The 13,548-nt window shown below is 30.0% G+C and overlaps 1 protein-coding gene across 1 annotated transcript in view; it reads right to left on the bottom strand.

Annotated features, from left to right (window-relative positions):
- The window catches only part of LOC132919757 (uncharacterized), a 39,232-nt gene extending 31,540 nt beyond the window's left edge, over positions 1 to 7,692 (bottom strand). The window contains exon 1 of the mRNA XM_060981580.1: positions 7,304 to 7,692. The gene's annotated coding sequence lies outside the window, so the exon portion shown is untranslated. The remainder of the gene's footprint in view (positions 1 to 7,303) is intronic.
- Positions 7,693 to 13,548: the final 5,856 nt, after the last annotated feature.

Raw genomic sequence — 13,548 nt, 5'->3', positions numbered from 1 at the left:
AGTATTATAGATACGTATTCAAATATGAGATTTTATTTCTTTTTACAAAGAATATAATCTTAATTTTATAATTTTATTTAAAAACTATTAACACGTTGACTGCCATGAGGGTCATTTTTTGCCTTCATCAAAATTTCTAAGTGGGCAATGAGAGGTCAATTTGTCCCTCAAGACTATGTTGTCTCGACTCGTGGGATCAAATAGCCCCTCAGTGGCCGTCAAAATAATGCACTATCAGATTCTCTGTTATCTAGCTAACAAAATGCTCCAATTAGCATTTAAATATTTGCATTTTTTATAAAGTTATAAATAATAGAAAAAAAAAAAAAAAATCGTGGCCTCAGTCTATAACACACTGAAATAGGCATGGCAGTCAACGTGTTAAAATATACCTAAGGCATTACTACATTTTATATGCGTTTGGAAAAACTATTTACTTTACCTATATATTTGAAAAGGGAGGGGAGATTTATTTGTATTTTCAAAATTAAGTAATTTTTGGTTCACTCATCAATATTCTCTAATTATTTTAATCGGATAGACTGTTTTACTAAACGATTGTTAAACTTTTTTGTATATTTACTTAAACCTTAATTAAGTCGTCAACGAATCTTAAAAGGCACGTACGGCTATCACAATATAATCGGGTGGGAAACATGCCATTTGAACAGAGGTTGTAATTTTGCGTGTACGTGATGGTTTAACGTAATGATAAATGATAACTTATAAAACTATTCTATTTAATATTTAGTATTAAGAAAAATAAGCGAAAACAAACACAAACCCGGTGCATTTACGTGACTTACATACAGATAAACGTACGCCATTTGGCACAATTACGAATGTATTCTTAGTGCCAAAATAGAAGATTTCGAGATCTAAATACGCTTTCATATTATTATATAATTATAATGATGATGTGATAGGAGGTAATAATAAATAAATGAATCACGTTAATTTACGAATTATTGTCATTTTTAAAAACATCGTAAACCATGAAAGCAAAACGTTTATTAAATATTTATACATTCAATAGGTATATAAAATCATTGCGTTTATAATATTATATACTCTTATATATATATATACTCAATAATAATATAAAATATTCGATGTGGGAATTCCCGCTGAAAAAACAACCCGCTTAACCACAGATGACTCATTCGCTACATTGACCATGCGAATACGCGTGGACTATGTGACTCATCTGACGGCCCTAAGGCCGAAAGTGATTTCGATCCGACAACCCCAGATTCCGGGATAACACGAACGCTATAGTAGCACCGACCAAATACGGTTTCAGCATTAATGGGTATAATATATAAGTACATTCTATACTACTATTTTTTTCTCAAGAAACGTTATGCCATTGGTATTTATTTTATTTTTCTGTTTAGACTAAGTCAATTACTTTATAGCTAATATTTATTGATGATCGATTAAAATATATTCTCATCGAGTTATTTTTCGACGAAAAAAATTAATCACTACTCTCTACTGCTGGACACTGAGTATTTAGTATTTCATCAAAATATTTATTACGTTTATTATATTGTAAAAAAATAAAAACATAAAAAACAGATAACGATATTGTTGTACATGATATTTTGGCTTTTGTTTATTAAGTTTATGAAAACAAAATTATAACGATAAGAAACATTTATTTTATAAATATTTTTTATAAGTTTAATTGTTTAACATTTTTACTCATTGGTTTGTCTCAGCTGTTGCAATATGTTTTATTGTTACTAAAGACTCTAATCAGATTTCAAGTATGAGCGTGTCAGAAACCATAGTTAATGTTTCAAAAACAAAAAAAATTGCTATCAATGAAGAAAAGTAAAATTTATTTAGTTATGAATTTATGACCTATGGGGTTTCTTAATTTTCAGACCTCAGTGCTCAGTAACTACCGGAATCAGATTAGTTTCAACCTCGAAGGTTTTCTAAAATAATCTATTTAATATGGTATTACAAGTATAATATCCAATAGGTACATTATAGTGTTGGAAGCCCACATTTTCTAAGACAGAACTGAATAAATTCTCTAAATTCTCATTTATTTTAGATTCTGTTTAAAGCTTTATGAATATACTGAATACTGATTTTTATTTTATTAACTAATTTTTTTCTATTTCTTTTTAAATGGAAAATGTTTCTAGTAACAAAAAATTGTCGTCACTAAGAATAGATAATCGTGTATAGTATATTTTATAATATTCTACATAATAAGCAAAACAGTACTCGGGTAGTCTATAAATCTATAATCTATTCTCTGATTACTCATCTCGCCGACTTATCGGTTCTGCAGTATTTGGCGTGACCCGTTAGTTAATATTAACGCACGAAGTACTACAAAGTATTATATTCTCATGAGTGGGTTAATATATTTAAATGACAAAAAATCCCGAAATAAAAATGGATAGGTACATTTGGATAAGTATACCTACGCATAATATTGTTCGCAAAATATTTTAACAACCGAGTAACCAATTATAATAAAAATATTATTTAAGTATTAATTATTCTATATGTTAATCATTTCCTACAATACTATAATATATTACAAAATATAAAACATCAATATTTTTTTTAGGATTAACAATGTCGTTAATCGTTAAACAGTATTAATTTCGATATTGGAAGCTATTAAAAATAATAATAATAATTTCGTTAATCAGTCTTTCGGTAACCACCACAATTCAATTAAAAAAAAAACATTTGATTGAACATCGAAGACTTCAATAACTGAAAATACATGATATAATATAATAATAATATAATATATGTATATCAAAACCGGACAAGTCACTCTATACTGTATTGATGCGAGCCGTTTGGACAAAGGTTAATGATCGAAATGTCATGTGATCAAATGGGTTTTATAGTCAAAGTAAAATTGGCAAACATACAAATGATAATGATAATAGTTGAGACAGTATGTTGGAATACTTGAGAAGAATAACTCAAACTTTTAAATTAATACTTTTTTTAATTACACAATAATAGCTTGATTCATTTTTTTTTAAACATTAAACTGAACATTTTTTTTTAATATTTATATTTATAATTTTATATATTTTCCGACCATAATATTCAATTATATAACTTTTCGATCACTATCGAATTTTCAATATTATGTTTTTCGATCAAAAATAAATAATCAACAAATATATATAATCAACCAGATCAACCCTCCACAGCTCTTTATGGTAGGTTTCAAGTGAACCTCGTCATTGAATAGGTCACAGTCAGACCTCTAGGTCTAGAACGTCGAATAATATTAATTATTATATCATACATTAGATAATGTTAATAACTTATAGATGGTAATTCAATATCCACAAACCGCAAAAATATGTGAATATGTTTGTGGTTTAAATATATTAGTCAAAACATTTTAATAATGTCCTTGTGTACAGTAATGGCGGAAAGTTCCTTTTACGTATGATTATAATTATTTATTATAAAATAAATATTTCATGATAATTTTATACGTTTTTGAATGACAACGAAATAACAAAATTTTGTAAAATTTAGTGTTACATAAAAAAAGAATAATATATATTTCTGTTTTACCGTATTTTTTTTTTTTTAGTTTTACCCGATTATTACCAACTATATACCTATATTGAATTTGCTACCAGAAACCATCTTTTAAGTTACACGAGTGAAGGCATTGACTGCTCCGAAAAGTGAAGACTATTGACTTACGACACACGCAAAATAAAATAAACACATACAGTTTTGTAACCAATATATTGGGTAAATATTTATATAAATATAATTTCGCTCAGAATCTAAAAGTCCAATACGTGAGCTTTTGACTACCAGTACCTAACTCGGACGGATTGCTCACGGTACGTATATTTTGAAGAATACACATATCACCTCGAAGTGAAATTGTGCATTCGACGGTACTGATTGTCAATAACGATAAATCGGATCGCGACCTCATAAAACGTTTCTGTTCTATTATATTATTATTATGCACTCACGGCATATTGGACGACTCTATTTTCGTAGCAAGCGGGCCGGTATCAATTAATGGGGACAAGATAATAGTATAATAGTAGTAATACGGGCTTCGAGACTTCCAGATCGTATCGCGGTACACCATATGTCGGCGGTTCCTCTTTAGATCGTGTAACCACGTGACGCTCTTCAAGAGCAGCATATTAGAATAAATACACGGGCCCATAGCCGTAGAATAAGTATAATGTATATTGTATTATAGCCATCCCGGAAACTATACACCGAACTTAACATTGTTCGCGGGTCAACACACCCGCGTGATCGAACTCGTACAAGTCGTAAACAAGTTGGACTTAAAAAATGACAGCTTTAACTCTTGACATTTATGGTTTCGTCTGTTCATAATATACTATAATAAAGAATTACATACCTACCGACTACCCGCCGCATTTCTGTATGAACATAAAGCTATTGTTATTATTATTATATTTTCGAAACGAATAGCTAGACGACTAAATCCCAACAACAATAATACCATATATGCCATAGTCAACACACGGTTATTCGTGATCGAGGTCTGAATTCACTGCGCATAATATCTACTTTAAATGTAAATATCGGTAACAAATTACAATAGATCGGTAGTTTGTTTATTTTTAAAACTGTTTGTAGATGTGTATAGAAATTAGAAACCATAATCCAACAGTTCGTACTCCAATAAATGCTAAGTAGGTACAAGTAATAGGTATCATAATATTTAATTTTCGAAAATTAACTTAATTTACGTATAATTTAACAGTAATATTATTATAAGATATTTTTTGCCACATTATTATTAGCAGAAACGAATGTTTTTAAGTACTTTTCAAAAAAAAATGTTCACACATAAAGGGATTAGTCATTGAATAAAATGTGTGAATAATTTATTGTGATTTGTCACACAACGAAATCGGTTGATAAGACGATTAACGAAAATAGGTATAAGTGGATAAATTTAGGCTCTATTGACTATTCATAATGTGATTAGTTATAACACTTTTAATTTTGCGTTCATAATACACGAACTTCCGGTACTTCTCTATAATATTCACTATTTTTTAGAAAAGAAATTGAATACACAAATTATTATCAGAATAATTCAAATTAAACATCACTTACCGCTTATCAGTTATCAGTTACTTATCACTGTTGATATTTAATTATTCAAACAATAAGAATACAATATTACCTAAATACTTTATTTTGTAAATACTAACTAACTGAGTTAAAGAGTAAAGTAATACAAGCTGAATAATACTAAAATGCCAAATGGCTCATTTATAAGTTTATAACATACGAATAACGCGTAACGTAAAATGATTTAAAATTGAAATAATTTGTATATGTACCTTATTCTATCGATGTATTAACTTGGATAATTATTAAATAATGAATTATAAGTCATAACATATTATCTATAAAATAATTTATTTAAAAAAAATATTGTGTTTTATACATTTCATATTTTGAAAAGTTGTATAATTATCAAGGTTTTATTTTGTCAACACTTTACTGTCAATCAAAACATAACTTTAACTATTTTCGTAATGAGATGAAGGTCAAAATCCTTTAATTATTTTTAGTTACGAAAATAAAAAAAATATTTATCATATATAATATAATATATATCTCAATATTTCTTGCATAACAATATGCAATTCGGTTGCAACTGGATGGTTTACTTTAGAGTATAGGTTATTAAACACCACGTAACCTACCTAAATTATATATTAATACATTTATTCAAAAGTTAAATTGATAATAGTAGGTAATCATAATTATTTATAATACATCCAATATAGGTACTCCGGCTGTTTAGTTTTATTACTCTATAACTGTTTGAATTATATCGACTAATGAATGATGTAGAGGAACAGATAACTTAATTAGTTATTGTATATAATATGTTAAATTATTTAAATTGTTAAATAGCATTTAGCTGATTAATTAGATAGGCCCATACAGACGATTTAGTTCAACGATTAATATACCTTTTGAAATATAGGTTAAAACAAAACAATATTAACAATCATAGTCCGTAGGCAACCGCATATTTGTATGATAACACTGATTATGAAGATTTAATAAGAATAAGTAATTATACTCGTTTGAGAAAAGCGAGTGTAGTCTAAAAAATAAGTACGAGTCCCATGTTTACAATATTGTGATCTGAAGTAGGTATGTAAGTACTTTGTTATTCCGACTTGCTCGTTTTCGATGAGCGACGAATCGTGGCCGATGCATCTAAAAGTGATTTTCAAATTTGAATGAATGCCTCCTAAGCGTGTGTTGGTCTACGTCGATTAATTATTTGTCGTTAAGTAGGGGTACCAGACGACACACTTGTGAATTGTTGACGATACCTACTTGTCTAGACGTCCAGTCATTCGTCCTTCTCTACGATTTTACGAAGTGAAATTACGGTCTGTTCACGAACAAAATGCATAGTGCACATGCGTAATATGGGTGTGGGCTGTTAGATTGGAGTCTGGAGGATAAGTCATCCAAAAGTCGGTTATTTATACAAGAGGCTCCATGCAATCCAACATACATTAAGTTGTTAATTTATAATTCAATACAAATGTCATAATGTTGCTAATAATGGTATATGATTGTAAGAATATTATGTTGAAAATAAAGTTAAGGTAATACATTGAGAATGTTATGTAACGAAACATAACGTACAGGTAAATAGGTAATTTCTTGGTAAAAAAAAAACTGGTTTTTTTCCTTATCTGTAGAAAAATTCGTGCTGAGTGATTTTACGACACGAAGTAAACAATACCAACGCGATATCCGCAGAGCATTTGGCAGGCTTTATACTCCCATATAATATGGTATTGTTCGCGTCGTGCGCAAGTGAGACGACGTTGATATTTCGCTAATAACGCCGAGAAAACTCAGTATCTATATACCAATTATTTTTTTGCATAATAATTCTTCGACGGCACTTAAAAAAAAAATACGACCGCACAGTATAATATTATATTTCTAACTGATTATTTGGCAAAAAAACTCGCGCGTTAGGAATCCCGACCCGATGCGGATACGTTCGGTCGGGTACGCGCGCAATACTAAAATACACATTACACATTATTGTTGTAAGTGTAGTCCGCGATATTGATATACCTAGGTACGTCGTCGTTCGATGTTATAATATGACGTGTAGAAGTCGTAGTCGTTACTGCCGAACACGCAGTAGTCGTCCTACCACTACGACACGAGTACACGACCGACCAGGACGCGGTCACTAACTGCTATATTAATTAACCAATATTCGTCTGCATACCTCTGTGACGTAGTTCGTCGCGATGTTCCTAATCGTGTCCCCAAGTCATCATGACGCGTCGACGGCGACCGCGGTGGTATCGCCGGTCGTTCTCCCGCGCGGTTACAAGCGGTTTTCAATTTCACTCGCGCACTAGGACGGTGTATACACTAATGACGCGAAACGAACCGAACACGACCGGAATCGACCAAAATCGGGTGTCGGCGTGGTGGACACACGTCGCGTTCCGAATTCGAACGCGGAAACCGGATAAAAACGGACGCACACGCGCGCGCGGCGAACCAGACGGACTATGCGTTTGCCGGACGAACGGACGCGACGCCGAACACGTTGCGCTGAAGCAGAAGCACTGCACTGTCGACGTCGCGCGCGGGCACATGCGAATCCCGCGCGTTCACCACAAACAACGGTTTCCCCCCCACCCCCCGTAATCGACAATCGGTGGGAACGGTCCGCGCGCCGCCGAACGCGATCGAGAGAAGTCGTCCGTCGATAGGTATGTCGCGGTCGTGTGTAATATTAATAATGTTAATAACTACATATTATCATCATCATCATCATTATTGTTGTTAGTTACGGACTCAGGCCCGATTTGAGGGGGGGGGAGGTCATGGAAGGGGCCGCGTTCCCGGGGCCCACGTACGCGGTGGCCCGTAGTTTGGTGTCGTCAGCTCAACGTGTTTAATAATATATCGAGTAGTGGTCGGTGGTCATCGGTCGATCGTACTTTTTATAATAAAAAATAATTACATACATTATCTGAGATAAGCTCAAGAGGAAAAAATTATCACTGGTACGAAAACAGTAGGTGGTATAATATAATATGTACCAGTAACCACAATCTACCGTGTCCTTTACCCGAGACCGTGTTTTTAAAATAATTTACATACTATTTTTTCCCCCGGGAATTGGCCGCGAGTGTTGACGATGACAACAACAACAACAACAATAATAATGCGTACCGATAAATAAAAAATATATAAACCTAAATATACTTGACCTATGATAATGTCTAAGACATAGAATCACCTCAATGGAGCTGCAGAGAAGAGCAGAAAAAAAGGAAACCATAAACAATTTCACTATAAAAACTTCCGTAAATGACGGGATATTTCAGTATTATGCAAATTTTACCTATTAAATTAAAATATTTTTTTTTATTGAATGTAATAATATTACGTAAAAATACGTATCTTCTTTCAATTGCGAATTCTTTGTAATTTTACTTAAATAATATTTTACGTTAGTATTATTATAGTAATAAAAAAATTCTACAGTATTAATTATACATAGTAAAATAATTGCGTATAATGTATTATAAAATTATTTATATTTTTTGAAAAAAAATAACATTTTATTAGAACCTTAAATTAAATTTGGTGAAAGTATTGAGAGTTGAGGTACCTACCTAATTACTAATTTCATTAATTATTTTAAGTATTAATACCCATGTATAATTTATTAATGGAGAGATATTACTGATATATTATAATATTATTTCTCAACAGTGAGTACCTAATATTTATAAAGTTTAAACAAGCAAAACTATTTTCCATTGATGTTGGCCCACAACCAAATATCTGCCCCTGAACTCCTAAAGGTATTCGTCCCGGCTTGCAGGTACAGTCAATACAGTCAATAATTATTATCCGTATAGTAACTTATTTATAGTTATTAGTTATTACGTACATATATAATATAGACATAAGTACATAATGAAATAAATAATAATTATACGAGTGAATATCAGAATATATCTGCCGAATCAAAATAATAATAACAACCTACGGTCGGCCGAGATGGCTTTTCGGCGGCGACTGCGTGTCCAAATTTATATATACGAAGGTAAAAGAATACACGATTCCGCTCCGTGCAGCAGTAGAGTAACTGCAAAAATACCTACTGCGCAGTACCTATACAGCTCTCTCCTACTTATTCACCTACCTATTGCCCGTGTGTGACTATCGCGGGGACCTGCGACATTGGCATTAAATCGTCTGCGAATATGTACAAGTCATAATTTTCGACGCTGTTGCGACAGTGTATAATACTCTTACAGACACCCATCGTGTATAATATATATATGTACATATAGAGAGAGAGGGAGATATTATGTTTATTATATCGTTAACACGGCAGTCATCGAACCTATTATACTTATATATATATATATTATGGTTCGCGTGTCGGTGTGGTCGGTCGGTTTACTTTATAATAGTTTTTAATAGTAAGTAATATACATAGTATATATTATATAGTAGAGGTAGCTGTTTTATGCATGGCGGGTCACACTACATAGTTCGCATTGGTCGACTAAAAAGACAACAAAAATTATATCTACGAAATGACTTATATTATATACATCGATCATAGACTTATGATTACCTATTTATTTCTATAATATTGTTATTATCTGCTCTGCACGATATACGATGTTTTATCATATCAGCATATAACGTCATGTAATTAAAAATATTACTATATTATTTTATCTATACGCATCGTGAATTCACAATAATGATTCAATACAGATATATTTTTAGATTTATATGTTGTGTTAGATATAACGATACACATTATAAAATCTGAGAATGTACAGGTAAGAATATATAGAAAAACAGACACATAAAGTCATGGTCGAATGCTGTCGGATTATCAAATTGTATTTTACTATGTTTTACATTGCGCGGTATAGATTCGATGTGTACATAATATATTATTTATTATTAAATGTTAATGTTTAAACTCACGTAATATATTATATATTTAAATAGAATGAAATCACTTTTAAATATTTTAGTATTATTTCATGGTTATGACTTCCCGCGGGGCAAATGAGTACATACATATAGTACTTATAATATAGTACATACAAAATTATTATCATAAGATTTCAAATTTAATTTGTTTATGCGTGGCATATTATTATATTATCGTACATGAAATACATTTGTACATTAGTCAATTGAAAATATTTCTATATTATAGAGAATAAAATTTTTGATATAAAATTCGATTTTGACGGTTTGGTATAGTTTGATTGAACACGTATATATATATATATATTTATACATAGATAAGTGTGACATGGCACAAATACGAAGGTACCTGAGGCATTTGGACTATGTTAAACGTATAATTTAAGTAAAATAAAATTATTTACTTTAATTTTAAAGCATATACATATATAGATTTTTAGATGAATTTAATTGTTTTCACACATTTGTATACACAAAATATGAATGGCCATTGGAATGTCAAAGTTATTATTATGATGTATTAATGTAGGTAGATACCTCGAAAGATAATGTATTATTTACCACACTACCTGCTGCTATTGTGTATTGTCCCGTCATGTCCAACGTATATATTTTATATATTATAATTATCTTCCTAAAAAAAAAAAAAAATCATAATAATATTAATCATGAGTACAAAGAATATTTTAATTATTATTGATTTGTTATTTTTGAATGTGCTTTCAAAACATTCATCTATTTATCATTGCATTATCCTACATTACTACATAGGTAGTAGGTACCTACAGCAAAATTGCCGATATATTTTTCCGTGTACCTATAAACAATTACGACTTCAATTATACGTTTTAATTAAATACAAAAAACAATTACATTTTAATTTACCGATAGATTAAGGTTATGTTTCAATAAATGGTTATAGTTAGCCCCCATACATTTTTTGTATTTTAAACTAATTCAAAAAATTTAAATGTAAAAATTTTATTCACACGCTGTATTATAAATGTATAATAATATTATTACTTGTATTACTTTTAGACTGCGTTGATAATTAATAATAAATAATCACATCGGATTGCGTATATCCCCGATATTATGGTATTTTATCTGTTGAAAATTGTTTTTATTTCATATTTGTATTGAAATACAACTAGTGTACCAATAGTGCACTACTCATACTCAGACTCTGACACTTTATTATGAGGTACTTAATATTATTATGTTGTTGTCAGCATTCAGCGTATTCTCACGAGCCAGCGTGAGGGGTCCGCCCGGTTGTTTTCGCTTGCTTGACATATTTCAATATTCCAAAGGTGCAGCGAATGGGCGCGTGTAAATGGTTAAGACTACATACGTCGACTTATGTTCAGAACCTTTTAAATTACTATTAACTTATATGAGTTTTTAGTTAAACGTGTAAGTAAAAAAATATTAAAATCATTTTTAATAAGGTTAAAATTAATTTTAATTAAATTGTCAAATTCTTAAATACCCGAATATAGTTTACCCCTCAATAATAAATAATATAAGGTCACACAATGCTCACACGCGGTAGACGGTGTACCACATACACTTCAACTTAACTTTTATTATCTATTTATGTATAATAATAGTAATGATGTATACATTTAATAGTCATTGTCGATCAATATAATCATTAAACATTTTAAAAAATTAAAAAAAACAAAATGATATTCAGCATTAGGTTTCAATAGAATACTATTATACTCCTACACATGCAATACACGTTATACGATATATGTGCATAAAATATACGATTATTATTTTAGGAGTAATATTAATGCGATCTATAAACATATATAGTAAAGTGTTACAGCGTGATGGATAATACACGGAGACGAATGAGTAATAAAGCAAAGAATTGAGATGTAATATACTTTTTAAAATTGTCTTGTAAGGAAGGACAGAGAAAACTGAGAAATAAATATGATTGATTTAAAAAAATAAAAATAAATGATAAAACAAACAACTCGGTGTGCACAGATAACAGTTAATCATTAGATAGTGAGCTAGTTTAATATTACGCCGCAGCAGGTTGCACCCATATAATATATCATAAACTCTACACACACTCCTATAATATAAACTACAAATAAAAGTACACCACGTACGTTGTGTAATATTTCTTTACACATAAACGAAGAAACACAGTACACACAGAAATCGTAATATTACATATTATTGTATTTTATACTAAACGGATTAAACATTTAAATATTGTAAAATATACTACAACTATTCCCTGTAAATCATATTAAAACATTGAGATGAAGTATACCGATTACAAAACAAAAACTGAAATAGTCGACCGGCAGCCACCACTGAAGTCGGAAGTTATAAGAATAAAATACGAGGTGAGGTCCAAAATCGTCGATAAAGAGATTACCTTAGAGACGTATAATAATATATATACACAGGCATTTAAAATATTAAGCTTTATTTTATCGTCTACATAATTTATTATTATTATTTTTTTTTTGAAATTATTTTACTAATTCCAGAAACACAGTAGGTATTGGATTTAGAATGAATCCTAACACACCCATGCATACCCAGAGACTAAATCCGTAGCAAAATCGTAATACTCCCCAATTATTTGTATTCATATAACCATATCATTTAGTTGTATGATAAAACAAAATTTTCAATGATACTTTTTTATTTATATTTATTTATTAAAAAATTAAATACATTTTTTAATATTGTCGTTTGCTCATCATTAAATAAGATAGATAATATCTTAAAATTGATATATAATATAATATACCTTTAGAAAATTTCATCGCGTAAAGAAAAATTATACATTTTTGGATTATTTAGTTCTATAGTATGAAATACTTATGAGAAATATTTCGTTAAATTTTCATACCATGGCTTTAGATATTAAAGATTTTATAAATTATTTAGGTACAACAAAATACTTGTAGTTTGTACATTTTTGTGATTTTAAGGAATTTTGTAAAAATTTGAACTTCAAACGCATATACAATAAAATTATTGTGACTATATATTTTTAATAATTGTATATACAGATAATATAAAAATAATTTATGTGGAATTTTCAAGAATTTCGACACAACAAATAATTTTTAATTAAAATCTACAGGAAAAAAACAAAAAAAGTACTAGAAAATATTTTAATTTTTACCCTGCAAAGTATCAACTAGCTAGATCTAATTTGCTATTAGACTTCCAAATTTGAAATTTAAGCATTTTTACTGTCTCAACAGGTAATAACAGTTTTAGAAAATAAACACACATCATTGTAAAATCAATATATTCATCAATACGCTCAAAATCTAAAGTAAGGTTGACTATGAATTGCGTACCAAAACTCAAATTTGTATCTTATCGTATGTGAGTTTTTTATTGAGTGCAATCGAATTCCATATCCAATTTTTATAGTATAAAATGAAATTGTAAAATTCCTATCCATATATACTTTTTCAGACTCGAAAATGTTGG

The sequence above is a fragment of the Rhopalosiphum padi genome, chromosome 2 (assembly GCF_020882245.1).
Source record: "Rhopalosiphum padi isolate XX-2018 chromosome 2, ASM2088224v1, whole genome shotgun sequence".
Lineage (NCBI taxonomy): Eukaryota > Metazoa > Arthropoda > Insecta > Hemiptera > Aphididae > Rhopalosiphum > Rhopalosiphum padi.
This window is presented reverse-complemented; position numbering and strand designations above follow the sequence as displayed.